Source organism: Scyliorhinus torazame, chromosome 23, assembly GCF_047496885.1.
Source record: "Scyliorhinus torazame isolate Kashiwa2021f chromosome 23, sScyTor2.1, whole genome shotgun sequence".
NCBI lineage: Eukaryota > Metazoa > Chordata > Chondrichthyes > Carcharhiniformes > Scyliorhinidae > Scyliorhinus > Scyliorhinus torazame.
The window spans coordinates 4,091,597-4,113,932 of record NC_092729.1 but is presented as its reverse complement, the minus strand read 5'-3'; the positions used below and the strand labels follow the sequence as shown (position 1 = coordinate 4,113,932).

The following is a 22,336-nucleotide window of genomic DNA, read 5'->3' as shown; positions in this document are numbered from 1 at the left end:
CTCTCTCTAACTCTCTCTCTATCTCTCTCTCTCTCTCACACACTCACTCTTTCTTTGTATTTCTCGTCTGGGTGCCTCTGCATTCCTTTCTTTCTCTGTCTCTATCTTTACTAGTATATCAATCTGAATCTCCCTCTCTTCCTGTATCTCTTTGTATCTTTCTCAGTATTTATCTCCCGTTGTATCGTCCATTTTCTATACCTCTCTCGGTATCTCTCTCTGTGTCTCTCTCACTCACTCTGTCTCTCTTTCTGAATCACTATCTCTGCATCTGTGTATGCACTATCGCTCTGTACACCTCTCTCTCTATAATTCTCTCTCTCTGTATCTCTTTTTCTTTGTAATTCTCTCTTTGTATCTCTCACTTCTTTGTATCTCTGTATTTCTGAGCAATCCTGTCCCTGTTACTCTCTCCATATATACCTATCGCTGTACCTCTCTCGTTCTGTATATCTCTCTCTCGAGTTGTATCTCGCTCTCTGTGTCTCTATCTCTGCATCACTTTCTGTGACTTTCGTTCTTTACGTACCTCTTTCTGTACATACCACGCTCTGTGTATCACTCTTGCTCTGTACCTCTCTATCTTTCTGCCTCTATCTCTGTACGTCTCACCCTTTGTTACTCTCTGTATCTCTCTTTCTGTATTTCACACTATTTGTATCTTTCTCTGAAACTTTCTCTGTTTCCCTCTCTCTCCGTATCTCTCTCCCTCTGTTTCTCTCTCGATATCACTTTCTGTACCTTTCTTACTCTGTAACTCTCTCCGTATCTCTCTCTCTATGAAGTCCCTCTCGCTTAGTGGATCTCATTCTCTGTGACCCCATATCTGTACCTCTCTCTGAATATCTCTCTCTCTCTCTGTCTATCTCTCTCTGCCCCACCCCACCCCCTCTGTATCTCGCTCTATATCTCTCCATCTGTATCGTTTTCTCTCTCTGTAACTCTTTCCTTAGATCTCTCTCTATTAAGTCTCTCTCCCTCTGTGTGTGTCTCGCTCACTGGAGATCTCTCTCTGTCTCTCTCTCTCTCTCTCTCTCTCACCCGGTCTCTGTATCTGCATCTCTTCATGTGTGTAACTCTGCAACTCTCTCTCTGTACCTCGCTCTCTTTGTCTCTCTCTGTCCCTCGCTCTCTGTATCTCTCTCGCTCTCTGTTTCCCTCCCTCTGTATCCCTCTCCCTCTGTATCTATCTTTATATCTCTCTCTCTGTTTATTTTTCTAACTCTGTAACTATCTCCGTATCTCTCTCTCCATGAAGTCCGTGTTGCTCACTGGATCTGTTTCTCTGCATCTCTACATCTGCACCTCTCTCTCTCTATGTATATATATATCTGTATCTCTTTCCCCTTATTTCTCTTCCCCTGGCGCTCTCTCATTCTCTCTCTCTCTCTCTCTCTCTCTATATATATATATATATAAATATATTTTATAGATAAATATATATCTATAAACAGAGAGAGAGTTTCGGATTGAGAGACATAGAGAGACAGGTGCAGATATATATATATATATCTGTATCACTCTCTTTCTGTATCTCTCTCTCTGTATCTCTCTCTGTGTCTCTCAATCCGAATGCATTTCTGTCTCTCCCGCTGACTGGGTCTCTCTCTCTGTACACCTCTGCCTGGATATCTCTCCATATCTCTCACTCAATGTGTCTTTGTATTTATCTCGCTCTCTTTACCCACTCTTTCCCTGTATCTCTCGAACAATATTTCTCTCTCTTTGTATCTCTTTCTCTGTATGTCTTTCTCTGCATCTCTCCCTGTATCTCTGTCTCCTTTTTTCTGTATATGTATCTCTCTCGGTCGCGGTATCTCTCTCGGTCGTTGTATATCTCTCTCTGCATCTCTCTGTCTGTATCTCTCTCTCTCACTCTGGATCACTCTCTCTATGCCCCTCGCTCTTTCTCTGTATCTCTCCCTCTGTATCTCTCCCTCTGTATCTCTCTCTCTGTATCTCTCTCTCTGTATCTCTATTTATATCTCTGTATCGCTTTCTCTCTCTGTATCTCCCTCTCTCTGCATTTCTATCTGTAGATTTCTCTCTGTATCTCCCTCTCTATATTCATAGAATTTACAGTGCGGAAGGAGGCCATTCGGCCCATCGAGTCTGCACTGGCTCTTGGAAAGAGCACCCTACCCAAGGTCAACACCTCCACCTTATCCCCATAACCCAGTAACCCCACCCAACACTAAGGGCAATGTTGGACACTCCCCAGCCACTCCGAACCATGTCCCCAGCACCTTCAGGTAATCTGACCTGACGGTAAAGGGGACAAAGGGCCGGTCGGCCCAGTTACCAAAGAACACGGCCTCGCCCTTGCCGCGGATTACCTTGGCCAGTTCAAACTGGTCGCAGGCGTTCAAGAGCCTGCGTACCGACACGGGATCTGAGCAGAAGGCGCCGACGTCGTCCCTGTACGGGGAGGCCTTGTCTTGAGTTCCTCCGCTGCCTCGGAGCTGGCTTAGATACAAGAGCACTTTGGCTGGGCAGCAGGAGGTGTTGTGCGAAGCAAAGTGGCAAGGCAGAAAGGAAGGAGAAAGTGCTGTAAAATCTGATCAAGTCTGGCAGCATCTGTCGGGAGAGGAAAGAGGTTTTGAGTCCGCTGACTCGCTGTCAAAGCTGAGAAAGAGTGGTGATGCAGTGCGGTGCATTGAGTGTGTGGGATGTGGAGAATGGGCAGTAATTTTGTTTTGTGAGTGAAGAGGATGAAAGAAAAAGGAGATAAAGGGCAGCTTTGTGTGTGCAATCTGATTTTTGACTTGGAAATTCCCCATAAAGGGGGTGTGCACCATTCCTGGAGATACTGCAATATCAGGTCGATGCGTGGAGTGGACAGAGCAAGCCCCGGGTCCATCTCCCTGCTCTAAAAATCAATTTAATATATGGTCCCCGATAAGGGACGTTCCAGATATTAAACTGAAAAGAACAGAATTTTTTTTTTCCCCAAAAAATATACTTTATTCATAAAAATCATGAGCATTACAGAAACATTTCAAATTGTCTTGACTGTACATTTCCGGCAGGGTTACACATTGCCTTGACTTTCTTCCATTCAATTTTGATATTATCATACACATATCACTCTTTACATTACAATTCCTTCTTAAATATTTACAAAGTCATGTTTCTTTTGTACATTGGAGTGTTGGTTGCCCAGACAGAGGGGGGTTTACACTGTTACCCACCCCTCGGTGTACATTTGCTGGAAAGACCTTATACAGTGGTCTTTCCCCATTGCGCCTTGGCGGCAGCTGCCCCAAGCTTGAGTGCGTCCCTCAGCACGTAGTCCTGGACCTTGGAATGTGCCAGTCTGCAACACTCGGTCGAGGACAGCTCTTTGCACTGGAAGGTCAGCAAGTTTCGGGCAGACCAAAGAGAGTCTTTCACCGAGTTGATGACCTTCCAGCAGCAGTTGACATTTGTCTCGGTGTGTGTCCCTGGAAACAGTCCGTAGAGCACAGAGTCCTGTGTCACAGATCTGTTCGGGATGAACCTTGACAAATACCACTGCATCTCTCTCCAGACCTTCTTTGCAAAGGCACATTCCACAAGGAGGTGTGTGACCGTCTCATTTCCCCCACAGCCACTCCGAGGGCAGCGTGCATTGGCGCAGAGCCTTCGGGTGTGCATGAAGAATCTGACGGGGAGGGCCCTTCTCACCACCAGCCAAGCTAGGTCTTGGTGCTTGTTTGAAAGTTCTGGTGATGAGGCGGTCTGCCAGATGACTCTGGCAGTCTGCTCAGGGAACTATTCAACGTCCTCTATGGTCTCCTTTTCCCCGAGGGCCTCGAGGACATTACGTGCTGACCACTGCTTCATTGCCTTGTGGTCAAAGGTGTTTTTCTGGGGGAAAATATTCCACGAGGGACAGGTGGTACGGTACGGTCCAACTACTTGGAGCGTTCTGCGGCAATGAGGCCGGGCCCATCCTTCGTAACACCGGGGACAGGTAGAACCTCAGTACGTAGTGACACTTGGTGTATGCATACTGGGGGTCCATGCACAGCTTGATGCAGTCACACACAAAGGTGGCCATCAGGATGAGGGAGACGCTGGATACATTTCTCCCTCCCTTATTCAGAGATTTGTACATGGTGTCCCTTCGGACATGGTCCATCTTGGATCTCCAGACGAACTTAAAGATGGCTCGGGTGACTGCTGTGGTGTGGGGTTGGGCAATGGGCCAGACCTGCGCCACGTACAGCAACACCGAGAGTACCTGACGCCTGATGACCAGGGTTTTGCCCGCAATGGAGAGGGAACGTTGCTCCCACCAGCCCAGTATCTGTCGTATCTTGGCGATGCGCTCCGCCCAGCTTTTGGTGCACGCCCCAGCCACTCCGAACCATGTCCCCAGCACCTTCAGGTAATCTGACCTGACGGTAAAGGGGACAAAGGGCCGGTCGGCCCAGTTACCAAAGAACATGGCCTCGCCCTTGCCGCGGATTACCTTGGCCTGTTCAAACTGGTCGCAGGCGTTCAAGAGCCTGCGTACCGACACGGGATCTGAGCGGCAGGCGCCGACGTCGTCCCTGTACGGGGAGGCCTTGTCTTGAGAGCCTCCGCTGCCTCGGAGCTGGCTTAGATACAAGAGCACTTTGGCTGGGCAGCAGGAGGTGTTGTGCGAAGCAAAGTGGCAAGGCAGAAAGGAAGGAGAAAGTGCTGTAAAATCTGATCAAGTCTGGCAGCATCTGTCGGGAGAGGAAAGAGGTTTTGAGTCCGCTGACTCTCTGTCAAAGCTGAGAAAGAGTGGTGATGCAGTGCGGTGCATTGAGTGTGTGGGATGTGGAGAATGGGCAGTAATTTTGTTTTGTGAGTGAAGAGGATGAAAGAAAAAGGAGATAAAGGGCAGCTTTGTGTGTGCAATCTGTTTTTTGACTTGGAAATTCCCCATAAAAGGGGTGTGCACCATTCCTGGAGATACTGCAATATCAGGTCGATGCGTGGAGTGGACAGAGCAAGCCCCGGGTCCATCTCCCTGCTCTAAAAATCAATTTAATATATGGTCCCCGATAAGGGACGTTCCAGATATTAAACTGAAAAGAACAGAATTTTTTTTTCCCAAAAAAATATACTTTATTCATAAAAATTTATCATGAGCATTACAGAAACATTTCAAATTGTCTTGACTGTACATTTCCGGCAGGGTTACACATTGCCTTGACTTTCTTCCATTCAATTTTGATATTATCATACACATATCACTCTTTACATTACAATTCCTTCTTAAATATTTACAAAGTCATGTTTCTTCTGTACATTGGAGTGTTGGTTGCCCAGACAGAGGGGGGTTTACACTGTTACCCACCCCTCGGTGTACATTTGCTGGAAAGACCTTACACAGTGGTCTTTCCCCATTGCGCCTTGGCGGCAGCTGCCCCAAGCTTGAGTGCGTCCCTCAGCACGTAGTCCTGGACCTTGGAATGTGCCAGTCTGCAACACTCGGTCGAGGACAGCTCTTTGCACTGGAAGGTCAGCAAGTTTCGGGCAGACCAAAGAGAGTCTTTCACCGAGTTGATGACCTTCCAGCAGCAGTTGACATTTGTCTCGGTGTGTGTCCCTGGAAACAGTCCGTAGAGCACAGAGTCCTGTGTCACAGATCTGTTCGGGATGAACCTTGACAAATACCACTGCATCTCTCTCCAGACCTTCTTTGCAAAGGCACATTCCACAAGGAGGTGTGTGACCGTCTCATTTCCCCCACAGCCACTCCGAGGGCAGCGTGCATTGGCGCAGAGCCTTCGGGTGTGCATGAAGAATCTGACGGGGAGGGCCCTTCTCACCACCAGCCAAGCTAGGTCTTGGTGCTTGTTTGAAAGTTCTGGTGATGAGGCGGTCTGCCAGATGACTCTGGCAGTCTGCTCAGGGAACTATTCAACGTCCTCTATGGTCTCCTTTTCCCCGAGGGCCTCGAGGACATTACGTGCTGACCACTGCTTCATTGCCTTGTGGTCAAAGGTGTTTTTCTGGGGGAAAATATTCCACGAGGGACAGGTGGTACGGTACGGTCCAACTACTTGGAGCGTTCCGCGGCAATGAGGCCGGGCCCATCCTTCGTAACACCGGGGACAGGTAGAACCTCAGTACGTAGTGACACTTGGTGTATGCATACTGGGGGTCCATGCACAGCTTGATGCAGTCACACACAAAGGTGGCCATCAGGATGAGGGAGACGCTGGATACATTTCTCCCTCCCTTATTCAGAGATTTGTACATGGTGTCCCTTCGGACATGGTCCATCTTGGATCTCCAGACGAACTTAAAGATGGCTCGGGTGACTGCTGTGGTGTGGGGTTGGGCAATGGGCCAGACCTGCGCCACGTACAGCAACACCGAGAGTACCTGACGCCTGATGACCAGGGTTTTGCCCGCAATGGAGAGGGAACGTTGCTCCCACCAGCCCAGTATCTGTCGTATCTTGGCGATGCGCTCCGCCCAGCTTTTGGTGCACTCCCCAGCCACTCCGAACCATGTCCCCAGCACCTTCAGGTAATCTGACCTGACGGTAAAGGGGACAAAGGGCCGGTCGGCCCAGTTACCAAAGAACATGGCCTCGCCCTTGCCGCGGATTACCTTGGCCTGTTCAAACTGGTCGCAGGCGTTCAAGAGCCTGCGTACCGACACGGGATCTGAGCGGCAGGCGCCGACGTCGTCCCTGTACGGGGAGGCCTTGTCTTGAGAGCCTCCGCTGCCTCGGAGCTGGCTTAGATACAAGAGCACTTTGGCTGGGCAGCAGGAGGTGTTGTGCGAAGCAAAGTGGCAAGGCAGAAAGGAAGGAGAAAGTGCTGTAAAATCTGATCAAGTCTGGCAGCATCTGTCGGGAGAGGAAAGAGGTTTTGAGTCCGCTGACTCTCTGTCAAAGCTGAGAAAGAGTGGTGATGCAGTGCGGTGCATTGAGTGTGTGGGATGTGGAGAATGGGCAGTAATTTTGTTTTGTGAGTGAAGAGGATAAAAGAAAAAGGAGATAAAGGGCAGCTTTGTGTGTGAAATCTGTTTTTTGACTTGGAAATTCCCCATAAAAGGGGTGTGCACCATTCCTGGAGATACTGCAATATCAGGTCGATGCGTGGAGTGGACAGAGCAAGTCCCGGGTCCATCTCCCTGCTCTAAAAATCAATTTAATATATGGTCCCCGATAAGGGACATTCCAGATATTAAACTGAAAAGAACAGAATTTTTTTTTTTTCCCAAAAAATATACTTTATTCATAAAAATTTATCATAAGCATTACAGAAACATTTCAAATTGTCTTGACTGTACATTTCCGGCAGAGTTACATGTTGCCTTGACTTTCTTTCATTCACTTTTGATATTGTCGTACACATATCACTCTTTACATTACAATTCCTTCTTAAATATTTACAGTGGCATGTTTGTTTTATACATTGGAGTGTTGGTTGCCCCGACCGAGGGGCTTTACACTGTTACCGGCCCCTCAGTGTACATTTGCTGGAAAGACTTTACACAGTGGTCTTTCCCCATTGCGCCTTGGCGACAGCTGCCCCAAGCTTGAGTGCGTCCCTCAGCACGTAGTCCTGGACCTTGGAATGTGCCAGTCTGCAACACTCGGTCGAGGACAATTCTTTGCACTGGAAGATCAGCAAGTTTCGGGCAGACCAAAGAGCGTCTTTTACCGAGTTAATGACCTTCCAGCAGCAGTTGATATTTGTCTCGGTGTGTGTCCCTGGAAACAGTCCGTAGAGCACAGAGTCCTGTGTCACAGATCTGTTTGGGATAAACCTTGACAAATACCACTGCATCTCTCTCCAGACCTTCTTTGCAAAGGCACATTCCACAAGGAGGTGTGTGACCGTCTCATTTCCCCCACAGCCACTCCGAGGGCAGCGTGCATTGGTGCAGAGCCTTCGGGTGTGCATGAAGAATCTGACAGGGAGGGCCCTTCTCACCACCAGCCAAGTTAGGTCTTGGTGCTTGTTTGTAAGTTCTGGTGATGAGGCGTTCTGCCAGGTGACTCTGGCAGCCTGCTCAGGGAACCATCCAACGTCCTCCACGGTCTCCTTTTCCCCGAGGGCCTCGAGGACATTACGTGCTGACCACTGCTTCATTGCCTTGTGGTCAAAGGTGTTTTCCTTCAAAAACTTTTCCACGAAGGACAGGTGGTAAGGCACGGTCCAACTACTTGGAGCGTTCCGCGGCAATGAGGCCAGGCCCATTCTTCGTAACACCGGGGACAGGTAGAACCTCAGTACGTAGTGACACTTGGTGTTTGCATACTGGGGGTCCACGCACAGCTTGATGCAGTCACACACAAAGGTGGCCATCAGGATGAGGGAGACGCTGGATACATTTCTCCCTCCCTTATTCAATCTTTGGCGGGTAGGATCAAGGAAAACCCCAAGGCCTTTTACACATATGTGAGAAATATGAGAATGACGAGAGCGAGGGTAGGTCCGATCAAGGACAGAAGCGGGAGATTGCGTATTGAGTCTGAAGAGATAGGAGAAGTCTTGAATGAGTATTTTTCTTCTGTATTTACAAATGAGAGGGGCGATATTGTTGGAGAGGACAGTGTGAAACAGATTGGTAAGCTCGAGGAAATACTTGTCAGGAAGGAAGATGTGTTGGGCATTTTGAACAACTTGAGGATAGACAAGTCCCCCGGGCCTGACGGGATATATCCAAGGATTCTATGGGAAGCAAGAGATGAAATTGCAGAGCCGTTGGCAATGATCTTCTCGTCCTCACTGTCAACAGGGGTGGTACCAGGGGATTGGAGAGTGGCGAATGTCGTGCCCCTGTTCAAAAAAGGAACAAGGGATAACCCTGGGAATTACAGGCCAGTTAGTCTTACTTCGGTGGTAGGCAAAGTAATGGAAAGGGTACTGAAGGATAGGATTTCTGAGCATCTGGAAAGACACTGCTTGATTAGGGATAGTCAGCACGGATTTGTGAGGGGTAGGTCTTGCCTTACAAATCTTATTGAATTCTTTGAGGAGGTGACCAAGCATGTGGATGAAGGTAAAGCAGTGGATGTAGTGTACATGGATTTTAGTAAGGCATTTGATAAAGTTCCCCATGGTAGGCTTATGCAGAAAGTAAGGAGGCATGGGATAGTGGGAAATTTGGCCAGTTGGATAACAAACTGGCTAACCGATAGAAGTCAGAGAGTGGTGGTGGATGACAAATATTCAGCCTGGATCCCAGTTACCAGTGGCGTACCGCAGGGATCAGTTCTGGGTCCTCTGCTGTTTGTGATTTTCATTAATGACTTGGATGAGGGAGTTGAAGGGTGGGTCAGTAAATTTGCAGACAATACGAATATTGGTGGAGTTGTGGATAGTAAGGAGGGCTGTTGTCGGCTGCAAAGAGACATAGGTAGGATGCAGAGCTGGGCTGAGAAGTGGCAGATGGAGTTTAACCCTGAAAAGTGTGAGGTTGTCCATTTTGGAAGGACAAATATGAATGCGGAATATAGGGTTAACGGTAGAGTTCTTGGCAATGTGGAGGAGCAGAGAGATCTTGGGGTCTATGTTCATACATCTTTGAAAGTTGCCACTCAAGTGGATAGAGCTGTGAAGAAGGCCTATGGTGTGCTCGCGTTCATTTACAGAGGGATTGAATTTAAGAGCCGTGAAGTGATGATGCAGATGTACAAAACTTTGGTAAGGCTAACATTTGGAGTACTGTGTACAGTTCTGGTCGCCTCATTTTAGGAACGATGTGGAAGCTCTGGAAAAGGTGCAAAGAAGATTTACCAGGATGTTGCCTGGAATGGAGAGTAGGTCTTACGAGGAAAGGTTGAGGGTGCTAGGCCTTTTCTCATTAGAGCGGAGAAGGATGAGGGGCGACTTGATAGAGGTTTATAAGATGATCAGGGGAATAGATAGAGTAGACAGTCAGAGACTTTTTCCCTGGGTGGAACACACCATTACAAGGGGACATAAATTTAAGGTGAAAGGTGGAAGATATAGGAGGGATATCAGAGGTAGGTTCTTTACCCAGAGAGTAGTGGGGGCATGGAATGCACTGCCTGTGGAAGTAGTTGAGTCGGAAACATTAGGGACCTTCAAGCAGCTATTGGATAGGTACATGGATGACGGTAAAATGATATAGTGTGGATTTATTTGTTCTTAAGGGCAGCACGGTAGCATTGTGGATAGCGCAATTGCTTCACAGCTCCATGGTCCCAGGTTCGATTCCGGCTTGGGTCATTGTCTGTGCGGAGTCTGCACGTCCTCCTCGTGTCTGCGTGGGTTTCCTCCGGGTGCTCCGGTTTCCTCCCACAGTCCAAAGATGTGCGGGTTAGGTGAATTGGCCAATGATAAATTGCCCTTAATGTCCAAATTGCCCTTGGTGTTGGGTGGAGGTGTTGAGCTTGGGTATGGTGCTCTTTCCAAGAGCCGGTGCAGACTCAAAGGGCCGAATTGCCTCCTTCTGCACTGTAAATTCAATGATAATCCATGATTAATCTAGGACAAAGGTTCGGCACAACATCGTGGGCCGAAGGGCCTGTTCTGTATTTTCTATGTTCTATATTCTATGTTCTATTCAGAGATTTGTACATGGTGTCCCTTCGGACATGGTCCACCTTGGATCTCCAGACGAACTTAAAGATGGCTCGGGTGACTGCTGTGGTGTGGGGTTGGGCAATGGGCCAGACCTGCGCCACGTCCAGCAACACCGAGAGTACCTGACGCCTGATGACCAGGGTTTTGCCCGCAATGGAGAGGGAACGTTGCTCCCACCAGCCCAGTTTCTGTCGTATCTTGGCGATGCGCTCCGCCCAGCTTTCGGTGCACGCCCCAGCCACTCCGAACCATGTCCCCAGCACCTTCAGGTAATCTGACCTGACGGTAAAGGGGACAAAGGGCCGGTCGGCCCAGTTACCAAAGAACACGGCCTCGCCCTTGCCGCGGATTACCTTGGCCAGTTCAAACTGGTCGCAGGCGTTCAAGAGCCTGCGTACCGACACGGGATCTGAGCAGAAGGCGGCGACGTCGTCCCTGTACGGGGAGGCCTTGTCTTGAGTTCCTCCACTGCCTCGGAGCTGGCTTAGATACAAGAGCACTTTGGCTGGGCAGCAGGAGGTGTTGTGCGAAGCAAAGTGGCAAGGCAGAAAGGAAGGAGAAAATGCTGTAAAATCTGAGCAAGTCTGGCAGCATCTGTCGGGAGAGGAAAGAGGTTTTGAGTCCGCTGACTCGCTGTCAAAGCTGAGAAAGAGTGGTGATGCAGTGCGGTGCATTGAGTGTGTGGGATGTGGAGAATGGGCAGTAATTTCGTTTTGTGAGTGAAGAGAATGAAGGAAAAAGGAGATAAAGGGCAGCTTTGTGTGTGCAATCTGTTTTTTGACTTGGAAATTCCCCACAAAGGAGGGTGTGCACCATTCCTGGAGATACTGCAATATCAGGTCGATGCGTGGAGTGGACAGAGCAAGCCCCGGGTCCATCTCCCTGCTCTAAAAATGAATTTAATACACAGTCCCCGATAAGAGACGTTCCAGATATTAAACTGAAAAGAACAGAAACTACACTTGATCTGAACCAAAAGGCCGAGAAGCGATGCCCAGGGCTCTGGAGTTGCCCAAGTGCCTTATGCCTTCCCTCTTTTACAGCAGACTGACAGCAGTCAAAGACTTTCCGATGGAAACACTGAGACTTTCCCTCTTGGCTTATTGCTGCTGGCCTTTCTCATCGGAACAGGAGATTCACATTTACAGAACTGGCCTCTTTCCCCCTTTTTTCAGCCGGACCGCATGACACGTATGTAGATGAGGAGTGGGCCGCCAATCGGATGGGCGCGGGCGGTGCCGATCCACACGCACGTCACTGTCGCAGGCCAGCTTTGGGGAAAACCCTTGAATGGGCAGCAGCAGGGGGAAGGAACTCGGTTGCTGCCACTCGCCCTGCCTTCTCCCAGAGCCCCGCGGACATTTCCCCTTCAGATAATTCCCCTTTTGAAAGGCAGGCTTGGAACTCTCAGGATGTGGAGATGCCGGCGTTGGACTGGGGTGGGCACAGTAAGGAGTCTGACAACACCAGGTTAAAGTCCAACAGGTTTGGAAGGAGCAGTGTTCTGGAAGCTACTGATTTGAAACAGACCTGTTGGACTTTAACCTGGTGTTGTCAGACTTCTTATTGTTGAAACTCTCAGGCAGCGCATTGCAGATTCTAACCACTCGTGCTGTGCTATTAAAAATAGGAGTGTTGGGGATGCATTTGGCAGTCCTGTCAGCTTCAGGGAGGAGGAATGGACGTATAGGGACACTGCGGAGTTGGGGTGGTTTTGTCCCCTTTGTGTCTGCTGTGTGTTTCCAGCATTTTCTCTTATAATTCAGAATTCGACCAAGTTATTTTCTCTTTATTTCTACTTGATCTGTTTCCTGCACCTCCATTCTGGAATGTTTATTTCATGTCCTTCTTCAGACTGATTTCTTTACTCCATTACTGTGCATGCCTTTTCCCTCATGAGGATGGTGCGTGTCCGGCATTCACAGAGATCTCTTCCAACTTTTCAAAATACCTTTCTTTTTTGTTTCCTTGGTTCCCTTCGCTGGTCCCAGTACAACCCCAGCCCTCCCCCACAGTGCTCCCACTGAGCACTGACCTCTGTTCTCCTATTAACACATTCTGATATCTCTCACCTTTATGCCGCTATTAACACCCCCCCCACCCCCTCGATGGCACCATTAACACCCCACTTGTCTCATGACCGTGACATCTTTGTCAATCTCTCCTTAGCTCTGGCCTTCCATTCTGCCCCACCCACCTCTGTAATTATTACATTTCTATCCCTCTTCAGCACGGTAGCCTTGTGGCTAGCACAATTGCTTCACAGCTCCAGGGTCCCAGGTTCGATTCCGGCTTGGGTCACTGTCTGTGCGGAGTCTGCACATCCTCCCCGTGTGTGCGTGGGTTTCCTCCGGGTGCTCTGGTTTCCTCCCATAGTCCAAAGATGTGCAGGTTAGGTGGATTGGCCGTGATCAATTGCCCTTAGTGTTCAAAATTGCCCTTAGTGTTGGGTGGGGTTACTACGTTATGGGGATAGGGTGGAGGTGTTGACCTTGGATAGGGTGCTCTTTCCAAGAGGCGGTGCAGACTCGTTGGGCCGAATGGCCTCCTTCTGCACTGTAATTTCTATGAAATGAAAAGTTCTGTGGAAGGGTCACATGAGCTCTATTTCTTCCCTCCACAGCTGGTACCAGACCTGCTGTTTACCCAGCATTACCAATTTTCATTTCAACGTTAGAACATAGAATATACAGTGCAGAAGGAGGCAATTCGGCCCATCGAGTCTGCACCAAACCACTTAAGCCCTCACTTCCACCCTATCCCCGTAACTCAATAACCCCTCCTAACCTTTTGGGACAATTTAGCACGGCCAATCCACCTAACCTTTTTAAAAAAAATATGTTTATTCAGAATTTTTCAACAACAATTTTCAACCATTCAAACCGCCCCCCCCCCCGTAACAAAAAAACTGAAAAGAAAAGTACCAGAACAAGACAGAAACATATCAATCCAACATAATACAGAACTTGTACAGTGGGTTCCTCCCGCACAGATTGACTTTCCCATATGTTTATGTTTTTCCTTTTTCAAGTGCCCCTCGGAAACCCCCCCCCCCCCCGCACACCCATATACCCCCCCCGAAAGAGACCCCCCACCTCTCCCTGGGTTGCTGCTGCTGCTCCATCTAATGCTCCGCGAGATAGTCTAGGAACGGTTGCCACCACCTGAAGAACCCCTGCACTGACCCTCTCAAGGCAAACTTTATCCTCTCCAGCTTGATGAACCCTGCCATGTCATTTATCCAGGCTTCCACACTGGGGGGCTTCGCATCTTTCCACACTAACAAGATCCTCCGCCGGGCTACCAGGGACGCAAAGGCCAGAATACCGGCCTCTTTCGCCTCCTGCACTCCCGGCCAATCCACCTAACCTGCCCGTCTTTGGACTGAGGGAGGAAGCTGGAGCATCCGGAGGAAACCCACGCAGACATGGGGAGAATGTGCAGACTCCGCACAGACAGTGACCCAGTGGGGAATCGAACCCGGGTCCCTGGCGCTGTGAGGCCACAGTGCTAACTATGCTCTCTCGATTCATGCTCTCCTCTCATGCCCACCATCGTATTTTGATTTGCTGAATCGATTTACCAGTCACCAATCTCACAGGACATCTTCAAGCTAGGGGCAAGATCCCCCTCCCCCCCCCCCCCCGAGCATTTTCCAGAAGACCCGACATTGGTCACTGGCGGGATGTTCTGCTCCCATCGATGTCTCAGGCTATTTGCGTGGATCGCTCTTCTCACCGCTGGGGATCCTGTCAAAGGGGAGTCGACTTTGATGGGACGAGAGGATCCCACCAGTGGAAGGTCGGGAAAATGCGGGGTGAAGCGTTGCCTGCAAAGCTTCTCTCTTTAGCCATTGTCTACTTCAAAGTGCTTCTGTTTTTAATTGCAGTTTTCTTCTGTGGTACCAAAATGTATAGTTGCACTGTAATCAACAGGCAATTTGTTATTTGAGTGCTGATTCGTGTCAATCTTACGCTCAATTTAAGCACCATTCTGCTCATTCTTTCGTGGGCCCCAGCACCTCCGATCACGCCGCCGGCTACCCCCAGCTCAGCGCGGTCACCCTGGACCAGTCGCGACCGAAGCACCCCCGGAGCTCCATGATGGCCGTCCGGGTAAACGGGTACGAGACACCTTGCCGTTTCGACTCCGGGAGCACCGAGAGATTCATTCACCCGGACATGGTAAGACGCTGCACGCTCCCAATATTCCCGACGCGACAAACTATCTCCCTTGCCTCTGGGTCGCACTTGGTGCCAATCCAAGGGTGCACTACTGCAACCCTAGCGGGCCAGGGCGCTGAGCACGCTAATTTTAAACTAGATGTGCTCCCAGACCTCTGCGCTTCTCTCCTCTTAGGACTCAATTTTCAGTGCAGTCTCAGGAGCCTAACTCTTAAATTCGGGGGGCCCCTGCCCCCGCTCACCATATGCAGCCTCGCGATCCTAAAAATCGACCCTCCCACCCTCTTTGCGAACCTCACCGCTGATTGCAAGCCAGTAGCCACCAGAAGCAGGCGGTATAGCATGCAGGACAGGACGTTCATTAGGTCCGAGGTCCAGCCTCTCTTGCGGGAAGGGGTCATAGAGGCCAGCAATAGCCCCCGGAGAGCTCAGGTGGTGGTCGTCAAGACCGGGGGAAAGTTCCGGATGGTGGTTGATTACAGCCAGACCATTAACCGGTTTACGCAACTCGATGCGTACCCCCTTCCCCGGATTGCAGACATGGTAAATCAGATCGCGCACTACCGTGTGGTCTCTACGGTAGATCTGAAGTCTGAATATCACCAGCTCCCAATCCGCCCGGAGGACCGCCACGACATGGCGTTTGAGGCAGACGGCCGCCTTTTCCATTTCCTCCGGGTCCCCTTTGGCGTCACAAACGGGGTTTCGGTGTTCCAACGAACAATGGACCGAATGGTGGACCAGCACGGGCTGAGGGCCACGTTTCCGTACTTGGACAACGTCACCATCTGCGGCCATGATCAGCAGGACCACGACGCCAACCTCCACCGATTTCTCCAAACCGCCCAAAAACTCAACATCACCTACAACAAGGAGAAATGCGTTTTCCACACAACCAGACTAGCCATCCTCGGCTACGTCGTGGAGAACGGGGTCCTAGGGCCCGACCCTGACCGTCTGCGCCCCCTCCTACAACTCCCTCTCCCTCACTGTCCCAAGGCCCCGAAGAGGTGCCTTGGATTTTTCTCCTATTACACCCAGTGGGTCCCCCAGGATGCGGACAAAGCCCCCCCGCGATTTAAGGCCACCCTCTTTCCACTGGCAGCCGAGGCTCGCCAGGCCTTCAGCTGCATCAAGGCGGACATCGCCAAAGTCACGATGCGCACGGTGGACGAGTCCGCCCCCTTCCAGGTGGAGAGCGACGCCTCAGAGGTCGCTCTCGCCGCCACCCTCAACCAAGCAGGCAGACCGGTAGCGTTTTTATCCCGCACCCTCACCACCTCCGAAATTCGACACTCCTTGGTCGAAAAAGAAGCCCAAGCCATCGTAGAAGCCGTGCGGCACTGGGGGCGCTACCTCGCTGGTAGGAGGTTTACCCTCATCACCGACCAACGATCGGTTGCCTTTATGTTTGACAATACGCAGCGGGGCAAGACCAAGAATGACAAGATCTTGAGATGGAGGATCGAGCTCTCCACCTATAACTACGACATAGTATATCGCCCTGGGAAGCTCAACGAGCCCCCAGATGCCCTGTCCCGCGGCACGTGCGCCAGCGCGCAAGATGACCAACTACGGGCTATTCACGATGACCTCTGCCACCCTGGGGTCACCCGGCTCACCCACTACATCAAGGCCCGTAACCTGCCCTACTCCATCGAGGAGGTCAAAGCTGTAACCAGGGACTGCCAGATCTGTGCGGAGTGTAAACCACACTTCTATCGACCGGATAAGGCCCACCTGGTAAAGGCATCCCGGCCCTTTGAACGCCTCAGTATCGATTTCAAAGGGCCCCTCCCCTCGAATAACCGCAACACGTACTTCCTGAACATCATAGACGAGTTCTCCCGTTTCCCGTTTGCCATCCCCTGCCCCGATATGACCACTCCCACAGTCATCAAAGCCCTGCATAGTGTCTTCACCCTGTTCGGTTTCCCCAGTTATGTCCACAGCGACCGGGGCTCGTCGTCCATGAGCGACGAACTGCGTCAGTACCTGCTCAGTAAGGGCATCACCTCGAGCAGGACTAGCAGCCATAACCCCAGGGGAAACGGGCAGGTGGAGAACGCGATGGTCTGGAAGACCGTCCTACTGACCCAACGGTCCAGGAATCTCCCGGTTTCCCACTGGCAGGAGGTCCTCCCCGATGCGCTCCACTCTATTAGGTCCCTCCTTTGCACGGCCACAAACCAGACCCCTCGTGACCGTTTGTTTGTTTTCCCTAGGGGAGCTACCTCAGGGGCCTCGCTTCCATTATGGCTGATGACACCGGGTCCAGTCCTCCTCCGAAAACATGTTCGGAGCCATAAGGCCGACCCCCTGGTAGAGAGGGTCCAGCTCCTGCACTCCAACCCACACTATGCGTATATCAGACACCCCGATGGCCGGCAGGATACCGTCTCCCTCCGTGACCTGGCGCCCACAGGCTCCGACACCACGGCCACTGCTGCATCCCCCACACTAGGTCCCGTCCAACCTCCCATGTTCAGCGCCCCTACCCCTACCCCGATATTGTTCTCGCGCTCCCTCCCAGCCGCCGCACCGGTCCACAGGAATGAAGCTCCGGAAGAGCCGCTCCCGGAGTCCACGCCTGTGCCCGCTCCGGGCCCAGCTCCACAGCCACCCGAAACGGCTGCAACACCAGTGCTTCGGCGGCCGCAACGTACGATCCGGGCACCAGACCGACTGAATCTGTAAACCCGTCACCCCCGCCGGACTTCATTTTTTAAACAGGGGGTGAATGTGGTGAATGGAACTACTGTTAATTCACCAGTGCACTGTGATATCAGTTTACTTCTGTAACGCGTTACGTTACGTGTTTAACCCTGTGGGCTCCACCTATGGGCCATTGTACGGCTTCACCCACAGGGGGATATGTCGGGGCATGTACGGGCTCGCCCATGGCTCCTCCCCTTACAGGAAGTATAAAGGCAGCTGACCTGCGGGGCCGCATTCATTGTTGTACCGGTCACTTGTTAACTGTGGTCATGCAAACTAATACATGGCACGTGTGAGGGCGTGTGTAACAGATCAGAGTCTCCTTATGGAAAGTGCATTTTCATGGTGGGAAAACCGTGAGGAAACATCCAAACTGTAATACTGAGAAGTAACTTTAATTGCTCAAAGTGACTAAAGGAATCCGGCTTCAAGCACGATGTTAATTAAATAACCGATAAATGCCAGCATTCATCAGTGACTGTGGGCACAGGTCAGGTCATTGACCAGAGGTGCCAATTGGCCCATCACAATAAAAAGGGGGAGCCAATGGAAATCTGCCACTTCATGTTCAACTCGGCAGCAGAGGTGAAACCAATCACTCACTGGAATAACAATTTAGGGTGACAACAAGTAGAGATGCCACTCCTCACTAAGGCATAACAACCAATGAAATGACGATTAAAAAGGTTTGAGTTGAAATGGCAGACATTACAAAATGTAATCCAGAGAGGTGGGCATCTTGCCACACCTCAATGAAGCTAAAGATGCAGTTGGCAGCACGGTGGGTTAGCACTGCTGCCTCACGGCGCCGAAGTCCCCGGTTCGATCCCGGCTCTGGGTCACTGTCCGTGTGGAGTTTGCACATTCTCCCTCTCGTTTTTTTCCGTGCGGACGCTTTCCCGCAGACACTGTTCCGCGGTCTGTCACACATCTGACTCGAATCCATCCACTGTCGACATGATTTGGAGCATGCCTATCCCAGAGTAAGGCTTTGGGAGATCCTGGACTATGGATTTCAAGATTAAACTGGGATGCCCTCCAGCGACGTGTCCGCCGTGTTTCCTTGCCAAGCAAACTTCTGATTGGACCACTCTGCCTCGCCCTCCCCTATCCCTCTCTGACTCTCCCCCTCTGACACCCCATCCTCTCCCTGTCTGACTCTTCCCCATCCTCTCACTATTTGACTGCCCAAAACGCTGTGGCCCTTTAACTCTATGCCACCCTCTCCCCCTCCCTTCCCCTTTGACTGCCCCTACCCTCTGCCCCTTTGACTCTCCCCCAATCTCTCCCACTCTGGCTCCACCCATCCTCTCCTGAGCTGACTCCCCTCCCTTCTCACTCTGACTCCCCCTACCCTCTCCCTCTCCGACCCCCCTACCTTCTCCCCCCTGACTTCCCCCAGCCTCCCCCCCTGACTCTCTCCCTCCCCCTCTGAGACCCTCTACCTCCTTGTCCTCTGCCTCCCCTATCGTCTCCCATTTTGACTCTTCCCTACGCTTTCCCTTGACTTTCCCCTATCCTATTCGCCTCTGACTCTGCCCTACCCTTGTTAATTCTGACTCCCACCCACCCCATTCCCCTCAGACATTTCCAACCCTTTCCCCCCTGACTCTCCCTATACTATCCCCCACTGGCACTCCCCTAGCCTCTCTCCTCTGACTCTTCCATATCCTCTTTCCCTCTGACTCTCCCCTACCCTCTCCGCTTCTGACTCCCACCCACCCCTTCCCCTCTGTCTCTCCCATCTCCTCCTCTGTCTCTCCGCACCCTATCCTCCTGTGAATTGGTCCCTCACCGTCTTCTCGTCTGACTCTCCACAACCCTCCCCCTCTGTGACTGGGAATTTCTCTCCAGGTAATGGGGACTGGGCACTGACTCTACACTGGAGACCAAAAGTAATGCGAGCAGAATTAGGCCCTAACAATCACATATCGAAATAAATTGTTGGAAGAGAGAGAAAGTTTGAAACAGGTTGACAGAGGAAGGGACATTTATGGCCTCACCTCCAGTAACTTCACAGTAACTTCATTCAAGCCTACTTGTGACAATAAACGATTTTCATTTCATTTCATTTCACATCCACGGTCGGACAGTAGTTAGCACTGTTGCTTCCCAGCGCTCGGGTCAGAAGTTCGATTTCCGCCTTGGGTGCGGAGTCTGCACATTCTGAACGTGTCTGTGTGGGTTTCCTCCGGATGCTCTGGTTTCCTCCCACAAGTCCCCAAAGAGGTATTGTTTGGTGAATTGGACATTCCGAATTCTCCCTTCGTGTACCCGGACAGGCGCCGAAATTTGACCACTAGGGGATTTTCACAGTAACTTTATCACAGTGTTAATGTAAACCTAGTTGGTGAGGGTAAAATATTATTATAATAATAAATATTATTATATCCTCCAACTGTCACCGCTCTGTCCGAAACACAAATCCTCTCTCTGTGATTGAGGACAAGCCTTTCCACTTTTAATTTTAGCCCCATTTCCTCACCCCCTCTCGATTACTTTTCACTCACTGAGCTGTGTTTTTTTTAATTGTGTGGTAACTAGTTACAGTTCAAGGAAGACCGCCGGTCATTGACGGATCCCACAGGCAGCAATGTGATAATATCAGGTATGGAGAACCGGACACATTGCATTCCGCCATCCTAGTACCTTGTATAATCCTTCCACCCCACCATCTGAAAGCTATGGGCATTCCGAGTTTGGAATCCCACTCCCTCTGTCCCCAGAAGTAGTAAAACTCACCTCTTTAACCCCGCAAAAAGCCGGGTTCATTCCTTTGCCAGACTTTTTAAAACTCACCCTTCCCAGCATTTATTTCATCATTATAAATGAAAGGGTGTGCTGTGGCCATCTTTTATATTTATCAGTGATTAACATTCGGAACGCCGAAACATTTGGAAGTCAATGTATTGGTGTTTCTAGAGGCAGTGCTGAGCAAGATCGCAGAAACTGCCCTATCAGGAGATCACCCCAGAAACTGTGCCTCTCTCCTAAGAAACATCCCGCGCTTACTCCACTTCAATATGTATTTCAACCGTGCACAGCAGGATCCCACAGACATACCCTGCAATGTGTTATCCGCCAGATTTGAAAACAGGTGTTTTAGACTTGAGAGTTTATGAAATATATTTTAAAACACAACCGGACAGATTCAACATCGTTTACACAGACGGATTTACACAGAAAATGTCTCCACCATAGCCTTTCATGTTTTGATGTAATAATCATAGAGTTGCACAGTACTGAACAGGCCCTTCGGCCCATCAAGCCTGCAGCGATACTTCAGGTGCTCATCCAGCTACTTTTGAAAGATTGGGAGGTTTCCATCCTCATTCCTCTTCCTAAGGCCCGGATTCCACTGTCCCGGATTCCCCATCCCTCTGGGTGAAATTTCTTTCCACAAGGCCACTTTCACCTGAAAGTGATGCCCCCTTGTTATTGACACTTCAGCTGAGGGGAAAGACTGCTTCCTATCCATCATGTCTATGTCCCTCATAATCTTATACACCTCCCCCCTCAGTCTTCTCAGCCCCAAGGTAAACATGATGTGGAGATGTCGGCATTGGACTGGGGTGAGCACAGTACGAAGTCTTACATCACCAGGTTAAAGTCCAACAGGTTTGTTTCGAATCACCATCTGTCAGAGCACGGCTGGAACCTGTTGGACTTCAGCCTGATGTTGTCAGAGTTCTTACCAAGGAAAACAACCCAAGCTTATCCAGCCTCACTCCGTCGCTCAATTGTACACTGACATTATCATTTACACTTATTACACGATCAAATATGGGAAGAAATGGCTGGGAATGTAGAGCGAAAGTTGGAATTATGACAGAGGCAGGGACATTTGACCTTCATTTCGTCCACACAATGCTGCATATCCCTCTCTCTCTCCCTCTCGCCCTCTCTTTCCACACAATTCTCTCGATGAGGGAGAAAGATGGCGAGACTGAGGGTGATAGAGATAGAGATACATAGAGAGAGACAGAGACAGATACACTAGAATATTCTACAGTCACAAACCCAATAACGTGACTTAAAATAGTTCTGGTTCCTGTGCTTTTACATGTAAACGTGGCATTAATTACACCATAACACAGGCCCTGTTCTCATTGACAAATTAAACAAGTTTCCATCAGAGCCATTTTTTATTCCAGGCCTTTGGGAGCGCTCGATCAAAATCTCCTCAGACAAGTTCATGTCGTATCATTAGAAATAGATTCCCCCTCACATTGGACATGTCATGTTTCAACGTTTAAAATTACACCATCAGATAATAAAGCCCCTTCAGTCAATGAATTGATTACAGTAGCAATGAAGGCATTTCTGGTACAGTAAGATTATAGTAGCATGCCCACTTCAGAGAAGGACAACCCTTACTCTCCTCGGAATCTAGTCTCTTTCCACTACCGCTCATGAGCCTCTCACACACCCCGGCCTCTCCCTGTTCAGTTTCCCCTTCCTTCCTCCATTTCCCGAGATCTCTCTGCCAGTCGCCCTCTCTCTCAGCCTCCCTCTTTCATTCAATATTTCACGTTTAAAGTGAGTTCATGGCTGCAGTGCAAGTATTATGGAGCCAGGCAACGTGCGAACACAGCACGATCCCACACTCACAAACTGGTCACGGCCGGGGTATCAAAGCGATCTAAACATTGAAACCTGGAGCAGGAGGAGACCATTGGCTCTGCTATTTATTATTATGGCTGATCATTCAACTCAGTTCCCGCTGCCCCCGGCAAACATCCTTGGATTCCTTTAGCCCCGAAGAGCTGTCTCTAATTCGTTGAAAACAAGTCGACATTAACCAGCAGCATTGTCCAACGTGGATCTCTATAAACACAAAATATAGGCTGGCCAAGAGAGAGAGAGAAATCCACAATTAGCACCTTAATAAACTCGGTT

General features: G+C 50.1%; 1 non-coding gene and 3 pseudogenes across 1 annotated transcript; all 4 read right to left on the bottom strand.

Annotated features, from left to right (window-relative positions):
* Positions 1-2,784: 2,784 nt before the first annotated feature.
* LOC140399805 (U2 spliceosomal RNA) lies at positions 2,785-2,960 on the bottom strand (annotated as a pseudogene).
* Positions 2,961-4,904: 1,944 nt separating this feature from the next.
* LOC140399800 (U2 spliceosomal RNA) lies at positions 4,905-5,079 on the bottom strand (annotated as a pseudogene).
* A 1,948-nt stretch (positions 5,080-7,027) lies between these two features.
* Positions 7,028-7,204, bottom strand: LOC140399809 (U2 spliceosomal RNA; annotated as a pseudogene).
* A 4,133-nt stretch (positions 7,205-11,337) lies between these two features.
* On the bottom strand, positions 11,338-11,527 carry LOC140399798 (U2 spliceosomal RNA). Its single transcript, XR_011937885.1, has one exon. It is a non-coding gene; the product is annotated as a U2 spliceosomal RNA (small nuclear RNA).
* Positions 11,528-22,336: the final 10,809 nt, after the last annotated feature.